The sequence below is a fragment of the Tachyglossus aculeatus genome, chromosome X4 (genome assembly GCF_015852505.1).
Source record: "Tachyglossus aculeatus isolate mTacAcu1 chromosome X4, mTacAcu1.pri, whole genome shotgun sequence".
Taxonomy (NCBI): Eukaryota; Metazoa; Chordata; class Mammalia; order Monotremata; family Tachyglossidae; genus Tachyglossus; species Tachyglossus aculeatus.
In genome coordinates this window covers 14,166,993-14,184,764 of record NC_052098.1, presented here as the reverse complement: position 1 = coordinate 14,184,764, position 17,772 = coordinate 14,166,993, and the positions used below count along the sequence as shown (strand labels likewise).

At 43.4% G+C, this 17,772-nt stretch overlaps 1 protein-coding gene across 5 annotated transcripts in view; it reads left to right on the top strand.

Annotated features, from left to right (window-relative positions):
• The window catches only part of PIP5K1B (phosphatidylinositol-4-phosphate 5-kinase type 1 beta), a 353,976-nt gene that overhangs the window by 19,238 nt on the left and 316,966 nt on the right, over positions 1 to 17,772 (top strand). The window contains exon 1 of one of the 5 annotated variants that reach the window (XR_005456605.1): positions 13,765 to 13,835. The exons of the other annotated variants lie outside the window; for them this stretch is intronic. The gene's annotated coding sequence lies outside the window, so the exon portion shown is untranslated. Of the gene's footprint in view, positions 1 to 13,764; positions 13,836 to 17,772 lie in introns of those variants that run through there. 5 annotated transcript variants of the gene reach the window in all.

The window sequence follows — 17,772 nt, the reverse complement described above, 5'->3', positions numbered from 1 at the left end:
AAGTGCTTAGTACAGTGCTCTGTACACAGTAAGTGCACAATAAATACGATTGCATGAATGAATGAATGTTCTCCCTTTTAGACTGTAAGCCCTGTGTGGAACGGGAACTGTATCTGACCATATTATATCTACCCCCTGAGTTTAGGGCAGTGCTTACCACATAGTAAGTGTTTAACAAATACCACAATTATTAGTATTAGATGATGGAATATTATTTTGACACATGTGGCTTAAACATTTCAACGTTGACTTAAAACCTGAAGGTGAGTTAAGAAGATGCATTGCTCAACTTTTATCATAGGCTGCATATCCAAAAAATCAATTTAACCTTTTCTGAAGTTGGGCCACAGAGTTAAAGAGAGGTGCCTATCATTGAATGACTTGCATTTTCTTCCCAGGAGCCAGCAAGTGTGAGCTGAAGCAAATTCACTCAGTCCAGGCAGCAGTGAGAGATGACTTTTATGTTTCTAAATCCTGTTACATGCTTCGTCTTCAATACCGGGGCTGTACTTATGGTTTTCTGCTGCTGCTGAATTTCAAGGTGCTGCTTGGTTATATATCTTGCAAACTAATAGCCAAGGTGAGGAAAGCAGGCACTACGGCTTACCCCTTGTTGTTTCAATCTGGGTGCCTGCTTTACTTGTCAAGGTTTCAGAAGTTTCTAATCCCAGCTCTGCCATTTGTCTGCTGCGTGACCTTGGGCAAGTCACTTCAATCAATCAATCGTATTAGTTAAGCACTTACTGTGCCCAGAGCACTATACTAAGCTCTTGAGAGAGTACAATATAATGGAGTTGGTAGACACACAACGAGCTCACAGTCTAGAGTGGGGAGACAGACATTAATACAAATAAATAAATTACAGATATGTACATAAGTACTGTGAAGCAGGGAAAGGGTGGATAAAGGGAGCAAATCAGGGCAGTGCAGAAGAGAGTGGGAAAAGAGGAAATGAGGGCTTAGTCAGGGAAGGCCTCTTGGAAGAGATGTGTCTTCAATAAGGCTTTGAAGGTGAAGAGAATAATTGTCTGTCAGATATAAAAAGGGAGGGCATCCCAGGCCAGAGGCAGAGCATGGGCAAGAGGCCAGCGGTTAGACGAGATCAAGGTACAGTGACTTAAGTCACTTAACTTCTCTGTGCCTCAGTTACTTCATCTCTAAAATGAGGATTAAGACTATGAGCCCCATGTGGGACAGGGACTTTCCAACCTGATTGATTATTTGTTTCTACCCCAGCACTTAGTACAGTGCCTGACACATAATAAGCGCTTAACAAATACCATTAAAAAAACAACAAAAAAGTGATTTTGATTCAACCTGTGTTTTAAGATGACCATTCATCTGGTTTTACATTGAACAATGGGTTTCCATTACATAAAAAGCACAAAATGCCATAATGTCCGATATTCTTATCTGAGTGCCTAGCCTCCTTCCCCCTTGCCTTGGAAGCAGTACCTGGGAGGGGAATGCAGAGGTCCTCGAGAGATGGGGGAGAAGGGAAAGAGGTCAGAGTCTTCTCCCCAGACTCCTGCCTGCTGGATCTAGATTCTGCCGACATCTGCCAAAGTTCTGGTATACTGACATCATTGTGTCCAACCTGTAGAATGTTTGTAAACGAATATGAGCCCGGTTGGCCAAAGGGAGTCCGGTATCCATGATTGCCATCTGTGGCCACCCTAATCTTGTACATTTGCCCGAGAGTGGGCAGAAATCATGATAGCACTGTCCCTCTCACAAACAGCTGTGACAGATGGACTGGCTCATTCCAAAATACAAAGCGCCGACTGGATCTCAGTCACTTGATTAGTGGGACCGGGGGCCCGTTGCTAGAGAAGCAGCATAGTGTAGTGGATAGAGCACGGGCCTGGGAGTCAGAAGGTCGTGAGTTCTAATCCTGGCTCCACCACTTGCCTGCTGTGTGACCTTGAGCAAGTCATTTGACTTCTCTGTGCTTGTTATCTCATCTGTAAAATGGGGATTGAGACTGTGAGCCCCACGTGAGACAGGGACTGTGTCCAACCTGACTTCTTTGTATCCACTTGAGTGCTCAGTACAGTGCCTGGCACATAGTAAGCTCTTAATAAATACCATTATTGTTATTATTATTATTAATAATAAGAAAGATTTTTGTTCATTGCCACTTGCAACCTGCTTCTTTAAGGCTTCTAGAATTACCAGTTGGGTGACTGTGAAACACACCTGCACGCAGTGAGGTAGGACCTTATCACTAGGCTTTTCGGCAAAGTGAGACCCAAAGTTAAGAAGCCCACAGGAAGAGGCAGGTGAATCATGGATACAAAGACTCAACAAGCTTCATTTGGCCAGTTCAGGTTTTATGATAATAACAGTGTTCTGTAAGGCAAAGCAGCAGTGGCACTGGCCTTTCCTTTGAAAGAGAGGACCCTCTACAATGTAGGCAGCATGTGATTTCCTTAGGACTGTGCACGAAACAAACATGCAGAGTCTGATATTACACAGTAAAAATCATGTGGCAGTCAAGGCATCTTATGTGATGACAGCATTGTTCTGCAAGCTGTTGTGTACAGTGCTAGCACAAAGAAATGAGGAAATCAGCTCTTTTGAAAATTACTTTAATGTGTTTGACTGGCAGCTCCAGAAGAATCTTCTGAATACATGCAAACATGGATGATTGTTTGTGAAATCCTCTAATGAATACAATTCACCCACAGAAAATATCATTCCCATTACGTTCAGGGCTTGACAGCCCTGGAATAGCAACAAGGGGCTCGGAATCGAAGCCCAGGTCTTCAATTTAATTTGTGCTTTGTGTTAACTAGGGTGGACGGAGGAAAGAAAATAGGTGGCATTCATAGGTACCACAGTTTCGAGCCTCTGCTTCCCCCCACACCTTTTTGGGCTGGGCTCCCATCCTTACTCACCCTGTAGACTGTGTGTCTACCAACTCTGTTGCATTGAACTCTCCCAAAGCACTTAGTACAGTGCTCTGCAGGGAGTAAGTGCTCAGTAAATACCATTGATGGATCGACTGATTGGGAGCAGCAGCAAGTCTAGTGGAAAGAGCATGGGCCTGGAAGTCGGAGGACCTGGGTTTTAATGCTGGTTCTGCCAGTTGCTTGCTACGTGACCTTGGGCAAGTCACTTCACTTCTCTGTGCCTCAGTTTCCTCCACTGTAAAATGGGGATTAAATCCTACTCCCTCCTACTTAGATGGTGAGTCCCATATGGGGACAGGGACTGTGTCCAACCTGATTAACTAGTGTCTATCCCAGCACTTTAGAACAGTGCTTGACACATAGTAGGTGCTTAATAAATAACCATAATAATAATAACAATCCGGGTCTTTGACAATACCAGAGGGCTTTCCAATAGAGCTGGAAAGAACTAAGGAGTTTCTGAGAGGGATTGTAAAAGCCCCAAATCTAATCTTTCTGCCTAGTTGACTCTCCAAAGCCTTCTGTCCACCTCCTCCAGTAAGATTTCCCCAAATTTCCAACACCCTGAGCTGTATCATCCCTTCAGCCAATTCTAGAGCATATGAACTGAATTTCACACTCCTTAACAGTTTAATCATGTATTCGATTATTTAATTGTAAATATTTTTAAGTTGGTCTCCCCCATTAGCTTTCAAGCTCCGCAAGTTCAGGGAACATGTTACTTTGTTATTCTGTACTTCCTAAGCTCCCAGTACACAGCACACCAAGTGAGTATTCAGTAAATGTTGCTACTACTTACTGCTACTGCTCCTTCTACTACTCTCATGTTTCCTCCTCTGTTCACCCCTAAGGCCCCCATTCTCCAAATAAAAGGTTGGTACCCCTTTATGAATGTAGATAAAGAAAAGGCAAATCCTCTGAAGTTGCAAATTCTGTTAAAGATTGGTATTTAAATACGTTTGAAATAGATTTGAGGAGATTTTTAGGTGTCTGTTTAAATGGAAGCTCCAACTCCTGTTTTTATTTATTTTTATTGATTCATGGTGGTTTGCTGTTCAGCTACTGTAGTCATTCATTCATTCATTCATTCAATCATATTTATTGAGTGCTTACTGTGTGCAGAGCACTGTGCCAAGCGCTTGGGAAGTACAAGTTTGCAACATATAGAGACGGTCCCTACCCAACAGCAGGCTCACAGTCTAGAAGGGGGAGACAGACAACAAAAGAAAGCACATAAACCAAATAAAATAAATAGAATAAATATGGACAAGTAAAATAAATAAATAGAGTAATAAATTTGTACAAACATATATACATATATGCAGGTGCTGTGGGAAGGGGAAGGAGGTAAGGCGGGGGGTGGGGAGGGGGAGTAGGGGGAGAGGAAGGAGGGGGTTCAGTCTGGGAAGACCTCCTGGAGGAGGTGAGCTCTCAGTAGGGCTTTGAAGGGAGAAAGAGAGCTAGCTTGGCGGATGTGCATATTACTTACGACTTATTGACCTGCCGTGGGAGGAGACAGAAGCATGGATGATGTTACAAGTCCATTGTTGACACATCTCTTAGAACTGGGTCTGACCACCAAATTTCTGCCATGATTTCATTGGAAAACCAATAGTGAATTGGCATGTTTAACCAGACATGGGCCCTTTTGTACTAGGAATAACAGAGCAAAGACAGGGGTTTAGATTTAAGGGTAAAGGAAGCCTTGTTAATCATTTAAGCCTGAGATACACAGAGGTTTGGGGCTAGTTTGGTTCAAAATCCTGGGGCCCTGCCTGAAGTGAGCCTCAGGAGTGTCAGTAAACCGCATTTATTGAACTCTTACTGTATGCAGAGCACTCTACCAAGCACTTGGGAGAATACAATATAACAGACACATTCCCTACTCTCACACAGTAGAGTCTAAACCCTATCTGCTGGGGCCTAGCTGCACTTCTGGGAGCGGCCGGGTCTAAAATGACTAGACTTTCTCTAGTCCCAAAGTGAGACGGGCAGAAAGTAGAACTTCCAGGGGATTGGGCCAAAGACTGAGGCATGTGAGAGGAGAGAAACTGAAAAAAGGCAGGTATTTTACTGCAAGTTTAAACGACTGAATTAGAGATTTAGGCTAAATCTAAGGAAGAGTTTCCTGGCACCAAAGGTTCTTAAATGGAGATGAGTTACTGAGGAACAGACTCCTCTCTGGAAGTCTTTAAAACTTGCATAGCTTCTCCTCCAGGTGGGATGGTTTCACTTAGTCCTGCCTAGAGGCAGGGGGATGGATTAGATGGCATCCTGACAATATTTTCAGCCCTATCATTGCTGTATTTTAATGATAATAATAGTAATAATAATTGTGGTATCCGTTAAGTGCTTACTATGTGCCAGGCACTACACTAAGCGCTGGAGTGGATACAAACAAATCGGGTTGGACACTGCCCCTGCTCTGCATGGGGCTCACGGTCTTAATCCCCATTTTACAGATAAGGGAACTTAGGCACTGAGAAGTGAAGTGAATTGCCCAAGGTCACATAGCAGCTACTGGCAGAGCTGGGATTAGAACCCAGGTCCTCCTGACTCCCAGGCCCATGCTCTATCTCCTCGGTCATGCTGCTTCTATTTTCTCTACCCTCTCCATTTCCTTGCAACTTTCCTTTGGTAATTAAAAAAAGTCAGTATCCCAGTAAAAAAGGTTTTATGGGTTTGGGAAAGTTTGTGAATTAGTGAACCAGAAGGCTCTTGAAATCTTCAGGGAGTGAAGCCAGAAACCTCCCTATGCCCTGCCTGAGGCCCTCCCCAAATAACTCCTTCAAACTGAGAAATCTTTGTTTTTCTCCAAGTAATCTCCTCTACAAGATGTTAAATATTCCAAGGACCCTGCAGATGTGTCAGTAGACAGTGCAAATGAATCTTCTTGGACATTTTTTTTTCTACTCACCTTTAATCTTTTTAAATACAACTGCTCTCCAGTTTGTATTCACAGGCTCAATCCCTATGTCTGCCCCAGGACTGGAAGGGCATATTGAAAAATCTCTGTCCCTTTAAGCTTTGTCAATTCAACCACAAAGGACTGTGAATCCTAAGTGATCTTTTGGAGAAAAGTGAATTACTTTGGAAAGGAGGCTTGGAACGAATTAGCTTGCAAATAGTTTTAATAAAATGGTGTTTGCTAGAACCCCATTAATAATAATGATGGTATTTGTTAAGCGCTTATTATGTGCCAAGCACTGTTCTAAGTGCTGGGGGGGATACAGGGTAATAAGGTTGTCCCACGTGGGGCTCACTGTCTTAATCCCCATTTTTACAGATGAGGTAACTGAGGCACAGAGAAGTTAAGTGACTTGCCCAAAGTCACACTGATGACAAGTGAAGGAGCCGGGATTGGAACCCATGACCTCTGACTCCCAAGCCCATGCTCTTTCCACTGAGCCACACAGCACATTTTTCAACTTGAACACTTTGCAGTCAAAAGTCCAAAGTAGCTGCCTCATGTGATTTCATTTGTCTTTTCAAAGCCACCATGGTCTAGTGGAAAGACCACAGGACAAGTTGTCAGGAGAAGTGGTTTCGAGTTCTAGCCCCACCATTAAACTACTGTGTGACTTTGGGTAAGTCACTTGCATTTCGCTTTCCTGGCCGTAGAATGGGGGTAAGATAATATGATGATGATAATAAGTGGGGTATTTATGAAGCACGTACTCTGTGTCAAATACTGTGCTAGGCCCTGGGGTAGATACAGGATAATCAGGTCGGAAACAGTCTTTGTCCCACAAGGGGCTCACAGCGTAAGGAGGGGGGAGGATAGGTGTCTTATCCCCATTTTGGTTATTCATTCAATCATATTTATTGAGCCCTTATTGTGTGCAAAGCACTGTACTAAGTGCTTGGGAGAGTACAATACAACAACAAACAGACATATTCCCTGCTCACAATGAGCTCACAGTCTAGAGGGGAATGAAGAAAATGAGGCATAGAGAAGTCAAGTGATTTAGCGAAAGTCACCTAGCAGGCTAAGGGCGGAGTCAGGGTTTGGACCAAGGTCTTCTGACTCCTAGATTCATGTTCTTTCCATTAGGCCACACTGCTTCTCTCACAAGATAGGCTGTGAACCCCATGTGGGACAGGGACTGTATTCACTCTCATAACTTTATATCTGCCCCAGGGCTTAGCTCATAGTAAGCGCTTGATAAAGATTATTATTGTTATTACTGTTATCAATAATAATAATAATGAATGTCATTATTAGACTGTAGACTGTAAGCTCCTTGTGGGTAGGGATTGCATCTACCAATTCTCTTTTACTGTAATCACTCATTCAATTGTATTTACTGAGCACTTACTGTGTGCAGAGCACTGTACTAAATGCTTGGGAGAGTACAATAGAATAGTATAACAAACACATTCCCTGTCCACAACCAAGCATGTAGTGGATAGAGCATGGGCCTGGGAGTTAGAAAATCATGGGTTCTAATTCCTGCTTTGCCACTTGTCTGCTGTATGACCTTGGGCAAGTCACTTCATTTCCCTGTGCCTCAGTTACATCATCTGTAAAACGGGGATTGAGAATGTGAGCCTCATGTGGGACAGGGACTATGTCCAACCTAATTTGCTTGTATCCACCCCAGAGCTTAATACATTGCCTGGCACATAGTGAGCACTTAACAAATACCATCATTATTATTACAGTGCTCTGCACACAGTAAATGCTCAATAAATACCAATGACTTATTACTATTATTTCATTGCCTACTCCCTAAGCCCTCATTTCCTCTTTTCCCACTCCCTTCTCCAGCACCTTAATTTGCTCCCTTTATTCACCCCTCCCTCAGCCCCACAGCACTTATGTACATATCTGTAATTTATTTATGTTAATGTCTGTCTCCCCCTCTAGACTGTAAACTTGTTGTAGGCAAGGAATGTGTCTACCCACTTGGTTGTAACATACTCTCCCAAGCGCTTAGTGCAGTGCTCTGCACACAGCAAGTGCTCAATAAATAACCGATAGATTGATTGAACTGCTCTTGCTACCAGGGAACAGAATAAGATGTTGACAGTGCTAGGATGAGACTGGACATTCCGACTCTCTATCTGCCTGCTACAATCTCAGAAACATTTGAGAGCCCCGTCCACTTCTTTTGCATAACAATGTTCAAGTTATGCACCTTTCTATGCACTTGGTTCCTTTTTAAATTTGGCACCCAACATTTTTTCTTCCTTTTCCCATTCTCCCACTCTAACTCCTTCTACTTGCCTCCTCATGTTAATAACCTTGAGAACAATTTTAGAGTGAGAAAGAGAGAGAGAAAAAGCTAGCTGGTAACTCTGTTTCAGGGTTTTGGAGAACTCCTCATCTACCTCTTGCAAATATGCCTAAGACCTAGCATAGGCCCTGGTCTTTGATGCTCTGCCTCCCAGAGTTTCCTTGCTCAAGTTGATTACGACATTAGAATGACCTGACGACTTGCTAAGCCTACCGATGACTGAAAAGGCAACTGGAAGCAAGTCCAGGAGCAAAGGTATACAAAGTCACCTTTCAGCATGGACTAACCCCCATGTAGGTCCTCTTGCGTTGTGCTCAGCTGTCTTGTTGACCCCCCAAGGCCACGACTCCTTTTAGTTGATGCCCCAATGGGGGATTGAGAGGAGGGAAAAGTGTTCAATAAGAAGGTACCCCTACCATAGGAAAGAGACCCTGTTCCTTTAAGGAAATGCTGCTTGGGAACACACTGCCGCTGTGCATTTTTAATGGCTGGGCTCCACTTTGGCAGTTTGCATTTTCAGCCAACCAAGGACAAGCCAGTAGTTTTACTATCTAGGAACCGTTGAGCTGGGGCAGTTTCATTCTGTGGGCAGTCAGGAAGAAAAGCTCTCACACCACATTGGAAAGCTCCAGGTCACTACATGGTTCAGCCTCCGCCGGCAGTGTGACTATCCTCTTTACAACCCTCTTAGCAATATAAACAGCGGCTCTCTGAGATACATATCCTCCATTTCGTTTCAATTCCAGTACCTCTGTTTGCTTAAGGAAATAGACAGGCCTTGTTCCTCTAGATAAGGCACAAGCAATGTTTTTATGTTGCTGGATTAACCTGAGGTGTGGGTGTGGGAAATACGGGAAGAGCACGTGCCAGCTTTTTAGGGGGACTGGGATTGTGATACTGGTACTGTCACCTCTGGGATTCAACCACTATGGCCGACCTTCCAGAGACTCACACTGCCATCCCTGGCTCTCCTTGGTGTCCTCATTGCCCCAGTGAGGTAGGGGCAAACAAAGCAAAATGGCATCAAGGGAGCCTGGAGCCTAGAAGTGGCAGCCAAAATGTCTAGGGGCCCAAGAGAGATGGTGGCATCTAAGCCACGGCCAGCAATCTGGCATGCCAGCCAGGATATTGATTGTGCCATCTGCTGCCATGCATGCTGGGAGTTGCCAATACCTGCTCTAGGCACAATGAACATGTTGGTCTGATAGTTGGCCAGTTTCTAGCCTTCTATTAGGCTGATCCAAAAGTGAGGAAGCAGTTCTTCCTCTCTAGTCTGGGCTATAGGAAGACTGAGTTTTGATGACCTCTTGAGAGCACTTGAAAGTCATCTCGGGGAGAACATAACTGGGAATCGGTCTGAAATTAGTTCAAACTCTGCCAGCAGTGCTCCTAGGTCGCACCAAATAGGGGTTTCTTCAGCTGCTTCTTGCTTTATGAAAAACCTCGAGGATATCAAATACCATACCCACCCAAATTCTTCTCTTATTACTTGTATTACTATATTTCTCCTATTAGTTGAAGTTATTTTATTTTCTTTTATGACAAGCCTTCAAAAATGTTGTTTCTATTCATCCAGAGGAGAGCAGCTGAAAAATATTATTCTTCTAGTTAAAAGAATTTGTCAAATGAACTAGAGATTTTTTCCATTGTATGTTCAGTGGACCTGTAATTTAAAGAAATAGCATACCATAATAAAAGGATGTTCCATCAAAAGGAGATAAAAGCCCTAAAATGTAGAGATTGATTTTCAAAGGAAAGATTTTGCCCATTTTATATACTTGTTCTTCATAGTACGGAGGTGGAGTAGACTATAAGTGTATGTTCACCCTGCGAACTCGAACAAACTTTACAATCTCATATTGATGTTGTTGGCAGGGATGACCTCTGGGGGGAAAAGATGGAGACAGGATTCCTTTTATTTTTTGCTAAATGCTAAATTATAGATGTGGGCTCCTCAGTCTGCCAGCCTCCTATGGATTTCTTCCCCACAGGCGACTTGTTGCCTGTGATCTCATCCCTAGATTACATAGTCCCATGAACCCTCATGTTGGCTTCATCACGATCCACATGAATCATCTCCTACAAATCTATTGCGGTCAAAGGTGATGCCACTGATGGTAAAGTTTATTTGTGGGTGTGAATGTGGCTGAACAGGCCAATGAGGGGCTGAACAGTCCTGACCACACTGTGCATGAAAAAAGATGGTCCCCTTGTGCTTACGTGTTTGTTGTTTGCAATACCTGTGTTATGGTTTTTGTCTTAGTCTCATCATTCTCTCCAAGCTTCTGCTAGGAAGGAGCCACTGTTTTCCAGCTTGCTGTGCACTAATTGTCTACTCTCAATTGGTGGAAAATCCATACTGTCTGAGACAGTTTCGCTGCATTCTTAAAGTGTTTCCTTTGCCTCCCTTATTTTTGGTTGCAGCATTTCGGTTCCATCAATTAATGCATCAATCAATGGTATTTATTGAGCGCTTTCTGTGCGCAGAGCAAAGTACTAAGCATTTGGGAGTGTATAATATAACAGAGATGGTAGGTATGTTCCATGCCTACAAGGAGCTTCCAGTCTAGAGGAATCAAACAACAGCTGTTTTGGTATCTTATCCTTCGGCATTTTTCAGACAGGTTCTGCCTGACAAAGCTGGGTTGAAGTGAGCATAGTTTTGATGTTAGTAGACAGACTTTGTTGTTTGGGAATCTGGTTTGCCCCTTGATGTTTGGAAGAATGATATGTAGGTGATGCTAACAGAAGCAGCATGAGAAGCCCCATAGGAAGCATGGAAAGCACATGGCGTAGTGGATAGAGCACGGGCCTGGGAGTCAGAAGGTCATGGGTTCTAATCCCAGCCCTACCACCTGTCTGCTGTGGGCCTTGGGCAAGTCACTTCACTTCTCTGTGCCTCAGTTACCTCAGATATTATTATCATTATTATTTCATACAGCAGAGAAGTGATGGAGCTGGGACTAGAACCCAAGACCTTCTGACTTCTAGGCCTGTGCTCTATCCACTAGGCAATGCTGCTTCTCACACCACCACATTCTGTCTCACCGTCTCTGAAAAGATATGGCTCTCATGACTTCGTTTTCTACTTTCTGGACTCTTGTTACATCATTATGTCATAATCATTATATAATTCTCTAGACTGTAAGCTCCTTGTGGGCAGGGAACATGTCTACCAACTCTGATGTACTGTATTCTCACAAGCACTTAGTACAGTGCTCTGCAACATGGAGGCACTCAATAAACGTGATTGATTAATCATTAGATAATGTGCTGCCTAGGAAACAGTTTTTTATGGTATTAGTTAAGCATTTACTCTGCGTCAAGCACTGTGCTAATTGCTGGAACAGATACATTTTAATCGAGTCGGACGTAGTTCTTGTCCCACACGGAGCTCACAGTCTGAATAGGAGGGAGAACAGGTATTTCATCCCCATTTTACAGTTGAGGAAACTTGGAGAAAAGTTAAGTGACTTGCTCAGGGTCATACAGCAGGCAAGCGGATGGAGACTGGAATTAGAACCCAGGTCCTCTGACTCTTAAGCCCGTGCTCTTTCTACTAGGCCACACTGCTTTCCACACTGCTGCTGTGCTGCTACTTCTCCCAGCAATCGGTTCCATATTGCTGATGAGGAACTTTGGTTGTGTGTAGATTTCCCTGATACAAGCAGACTGAGCCTGTAGCATTAGCCTGAGTCTACAGAGCTGTTCACAATCATCTGCATGTCTTCCTGTGTGCGTGAGCCTCCTAAGACAGAGTCATCCGCATACATAAACTCCAATGTAACTGGCTCTGGACTTTTAATAATGCTCGTAGCCTAGGTTGACAGTTTCTTGAAAGATCAGAAACATACTCTAACACCAGGTTCTTTGTTACATGTTCTGTCATTTCCTGTAAATAGGCCATAGACCTGTTACAAAACTTTTACAGCTCAGTTTCTGCTGCAGACCTCTGGGGATGGCATCAGGGGTGCAGCAGTGGAGGATTCTGGGAGGAGCACAAGGCACCTGGGAAGCAACATGGCCTAGTGGATAGAGCTCAGGCCTGGGAGCCAAAGGACATGGGTTCTAATCCTGGCTCCATCACTTGTCTGCTGTGTGACCTTGGGCTAGACTCTTCACTTCTCTGTGCCTCACTTTCCTCAGCTGTAAAATGGGAATCAGTCAACCAATTGGTATTTGAGCAGAGTGCTGTACCAAGTGCTTGGGAGAGTACAATATAACAGTAAACAGACACATTTCCTGCCCACAACGAGCTTACAGTCTAGAAGGGAAGACAGACACTAATATAAATAAATTATAGATATGTACATAAGTGCTGAGGGACTGGGGAGGGTGATGAATAAAGGGAGCAAGTCTGGGTGATGCAGAAGGGAGAGGGAGAAGAGGAGATATGTCTTCAATAAGGCTTTGAAGTTGGGGAGAGTCATTGTCTGTCGGATGTGGGGCGGGGTTTGGGGGTGGGGGGGTGTTCCAGGCCAGGAGCAGGATGTGGGGAGAGGTCGGTAGTGAGATAGATGTGATCGAGGTATAGTGAGAAGGTTAGCATTAGAGGAGCAATGGGTATGGCCTGGATTGTAGTAGGAGAGTAGCCAGGTGAAGTAGGAGGGGGACAAGGTGATCGACTGCTTTAAAGCCAATGGTGAGGAGTTTCTGTTTGATGCAGAGGTGGATGGGCAACCACTGGAGTTTCTTGAGGAAAGAGGAATCATGTCCTGAACATTTTTGTAGAAAAATGATCCGGGCAGCAGAGCGAAGTATGGACTGGAGTGGGGAGAGACAGGAGACTGGGAGGTCAGCGAGGAGGCTGATACAGTAATCAAGGCAGGATAGGATAAGTGATTGTATTACAGTGATGGGGAAGGCACGGGAAGACCAGGGTTTGGGTGGGAAGATAAGAAGTTCTGTTTTAGACTGTGTCCAATGTGATTATCTTGTATCCACCTCAGCTTTTAGAACGGTGCTTGACAGACAATGTGCTGAACTAGTACGATTTTCATTATTATGGTATTGTTGTCATTCTTTTGCTGGGCTTTTAAATTCATTATTTAGTGAAATTTATGAAGTTGGATACAAATTTTCCTGTAATAAAATAGGAAGTTGACCACTTATAATAATAATAATTGTTTCATGTAAAGCACTTATTATGTGCCAAGCAGTGTACTAAGCGCTGGGATAGATACAAAATAATTATATCCCACATGGTTACTCACAGTTCAAGTAGAATGGAGAACAGGTATTGAATCCCCATTCTGCAGATGAGGGAACTGAGGCCTAGAGAAGTTAAGTGACTTGCCCAAGGTCACACAACAGACAAGTAGCAGAGCTTGGATTAGAACCTAGGTCCTCTGACTCCCAGGACCATGCTGTTTTCACTAGGCCACACTGCTTCTCACTTCTATAACAAGTAGCTGACCATTCCTGGAGGTTGAACACTTTCATGAATTTGCACCTTCTGAGCAAAACCACAGGAAGTCAACTTTTACAGATCTCACTGTGGTTAATCTTTTTTTTTCTCTACTCACTACACTTCCTGTTGTAATTGATGTAGTGGCATATTCTCATTTTTCTGAGCACGTAAATGTCTCTCATTTTCTAAAGTGCAGAAGCCAAGGAATGATGGAAGAGAGTTTAGACAAGCTAACGGATTCAGTCAGAAGAGGCATAAAACTTTCAACAGGTACTGTGCTGGCAATTGGTTCCAACTTCTTTTACATATATTAATAATTCTCCCTTGGCACGACGAAGGGGGCAGTTCTATTCAGGAAGAGCAAAGGCCAATGGAACTATCCTTTTTTCATGCTTTCTTAAAATAGCTATGGAAAGGAACATCCTGGAAAAAATAAAAACTTCCCAGAATGTTATTCATTTCCAGAACCGAATTATTTATTTATTATGGCATTCCTTAAGTGTTTACCATGCGCCAAGCACTGTACTAAATGCTGGGGTAGATGCGAGATCATCGGGAGGGGCACAGTCCCTGTCCCACATGGAGCTCACAATGTGTCAAAATATTCATGGGAAGCAGTATGGTCTAGTGGAAAGGGCATGAGCCTGGGAGTCAGAGGAACTGAGTTCTAAACCCAGCTCTGCCAATTGTCTGCTGTGTGACCTTGGGCAAGTCACTTAACTGCTCTGTGTCTCAGCTACCTCATCTGTAAAATGGGGATTAAGACTGTGAGACCCACGTGGGATATGGACTGTGTCCAATTTGATTAGCTTGTATCTACCCTGGTGCTTAGTACAGTTGCCTGGCCCAAAGAAACTTAACAAATACTGTAAAAAAAAATTAGGAAAATGAATCGAGGATTAAATACTCCAGTATAAGTGTCTACTGTTGCTGCCTCATCCCTAGAGCCTCTCCTCTCTCAGTCTCTCCTATATTCAGTTGCCTGGATTCTTTTCCTAAAACACCTTTCAGAATGCATCACTTCCATCTTCAAAACCTCTAATGACTACCTACTTCTCCTTGCATGAACAGAAACGCCTGAGCACTGGATTCAGTGCCTATCTAATAATCATGATGATGATTATAATAATGATGGTATTTATTAAGTGCAATGTATTAAATGCTGAAGTAGATACAGTATCTGCATCTTGGGCACAGAATCTAAGGTATTTGATAATGGCTTACTATGTATCAAACACTGTACTAAGACTTGGGACAGATACAAGAGAATCAGATCATAAACAGTCTCTGTCCTACAAGAGGCTCACAGTCTAAGTAGGTGGGAGAACAAGTATTTAGTCCCCATTTTACAGACGAGGAAACTGAGATGCAGAGAGGTTAAGTGACTTGCCCAAGGACACACAGCAGGCAAGTGGTAGAGTCAGGGTGAAAACCCAGGTTCTCTGACTCCCAGGTCAGTGCTCTTTCCACTAGGCCACACTCCTTCTTGCTTTTCCACTCTTTTTGCTCACTAAGCTCTGCTCACATTCTTCACTCTTGAGCTTACCTTCCAAGTGTATCTTGCTCCCAACCCCTTACTTACGCTGTTCCTTTTGCATAGACCTTCCTCCCTTCTCGGTCCCACCAAACCACAAACTAGGCTCTTAGTCAACACCACTGACTAATTGGTGAAGGGGTAGGGTAGCATTTTTCAAGTGTTTTTCATGTTTGCTCATGAAAAACTCACAGGTTAAACTAGGGACTTGAGGAAGGCCACAGCAAAATACTAGTTTACACATAAAGCAGTCCTTGGTTGGGAATGGATAAGGTTTTACCCTCAGCAGCAACACTAATGACAATTCTAGAAGGTTGGGCATTTATATAGATTCCCTGGGTTCCTCTCACAAGTAACAAAGGTTCCATCCCCAGAATGTTAGAAATGGTCCTCATATGCATTTCTTCTCTTGGGCCAAGATAAGGACCAACTCCATCAGTGAGTTGTTGGCTTAGTCTGCTCACAAAATTAATTGCAGCGAACACTGATTGGCAGTTGAAATAAAAATGAGAACTGTGGCCCTTGTCAAAGTCATTTCCAACATTCACTGTAACAAAGTTTGTTCAATATGTGATTGAGGCGGCTGCAGGTGAATATTGATTTTTAAAGCTCACCTTAACAAAGGAGCCAGATTTTTCCGGCACATAACCTACTCCATGAGGCCACGTTAACTCTTAAAAACCAATAGAGGGGTGTTTAGTGTGTGAAATTCATTCACTTAATTTAAAGTCTCCCTTTTAAAATAAGAATCAACACAGCCCCCGGCAGTAGTTTATGCCCTGGGTGAATCTGATTCAGTGAATGCTAGACCAGAAGTTTGGAGTTGGAAGTGAAAGTGTCAGCTCTCTTCTAGCTGGACCACTGCAGTACTTTAGCTAATTTGTGAATCTTGTTTGGATTTAGTTACTGCCGGAGGATTTCTGTTCTTGAGAGAATTACCCATGAAGAATGTGACGTGCCTATTTGAACTTATAATAAAAATGTGTTGAGTTTCCAAGAGAGAACTTCTGTAATCGTTTGTGCGTGACTTTGCGAAAAGGCAGTGGATTAGACTGGATGGACCAGATGATAATGTTTCATTCCAAAGCACTTCAACCGTATTTCAAGTTGCTCCGTGGTTACTGCTATCTACAATGAAAGCTATGAGGTGATCTGACCGACTTCTAAAAAATTGGATGACTACCCCGGGAGCTCTAAAATTTTAGTGATGCCCAGCCCAGATGATGCTCTATCATGAGGTTCTAATTTTCCAACCACAATTCTCTCTTTTACTAAATTGTGCCAAGGAACCAAGTCTTTTCCTGGATTTTCCTCTTCCCATTACAAGGTCCTACTTACCTCCTCAGTAATTAAATGGCGGCCAGCTAAAGGAATTAGCCCAAATGAGAAATTGATTATTAAAATTCCCTCACAGAAGATGGCTGTCCCTGATATTTTTTGATAATTTCCTTGGTACTTGTTAGGCACTTACTATGTGTCAAGCACTGTTCTAAGCACTGGGGTAGATACAAGTTAATCAGGTTAGACACAGTCCCTGCCCCTCGTGGGGCTCACAGTCTCAAACCCCATTTTACAGATGAGGTAACTGAGGCACAGAGAAGTGAAGGGACTTGCCCAAGGTTATACAGCAGACGTGGCAAAAATGGGATTAGAACCTAGGTCCTTCTGACTCCCAGGCTTGTGCTTTATCCACTAGGCCATGCTGCTTCCTTGAAACCAGGCTTTGGTAGTCAACTGTTGAAGTCCCTGAGGCTAGTTCAGCTTCCTGGATTGCACTTATGACACCCTGCCTTTGGCAAAATGTGGGATAAAGCACACCTGGCATGTTCACACTGGGAGGGCTGGGAACATCCTTGTTGCTTTTTGTGGCAGTTAATCCACTTTGTCACATCCACTATAAATGGAAAGTGGAGTCAAGTGAGTTGTACCCCAAGAGGGATCACCCTATTTACATTCCCTCCTGCCTTTTCAACAGGGGGAAAAGGGTAGGATTGCATGACAGAATGGGGAAGCTAAAATATGTGTATTAGTTTAATCCCATCTGAAAACACTTTAGTTTTTTCTGAGGCTAGACACAGAATAATAAACACATGTCTTGCTTTCAAACCTGTCTATTTTTTGGTTCCTCATGAACTATTTTTTTAATATAGGTGCTTTGAAGGAAAGGGAGCATATAAATCCAAATAAATGAGTAAACACCACTTCTAACCCTCATTCTGGCTGTAGATGCCTTTAATTTCCTTCTTTTCTTCTGAAAATCAAGATTGCCTTCACTACATTTTTTGGTCTCATATCTTCATTTGTCAAGAGAGGTGAAGCATTGTGGCATATAATAACAATGATAATTGTGGTATTTTTTAAGTGCTTACTATGTGCCAGGCACTGTACTAGGTGCTGGGGTGGATCCAAGCAAATCGGGTTGGACACAGTCCCTATCCCAAGTGGGGCTCACAGTCTCAATCCCCATTTTACAGATGAGGTAACTGAGGCATAGAGAAGTGAAGTGACTTGCCCAAAGCCACAAATCAGATAAATGGAAAGAGCACAGGCCTGGGAATCACAAGACCAGGGTCCTTATCCCGGCTCTGCCAATTATCTGCTGTGGGACCTTGGGCGAGTCACTTCACGTCTCTGTACTTCAGTTAAGCTTGTTGTGGGTGGGGAATGTGTCCG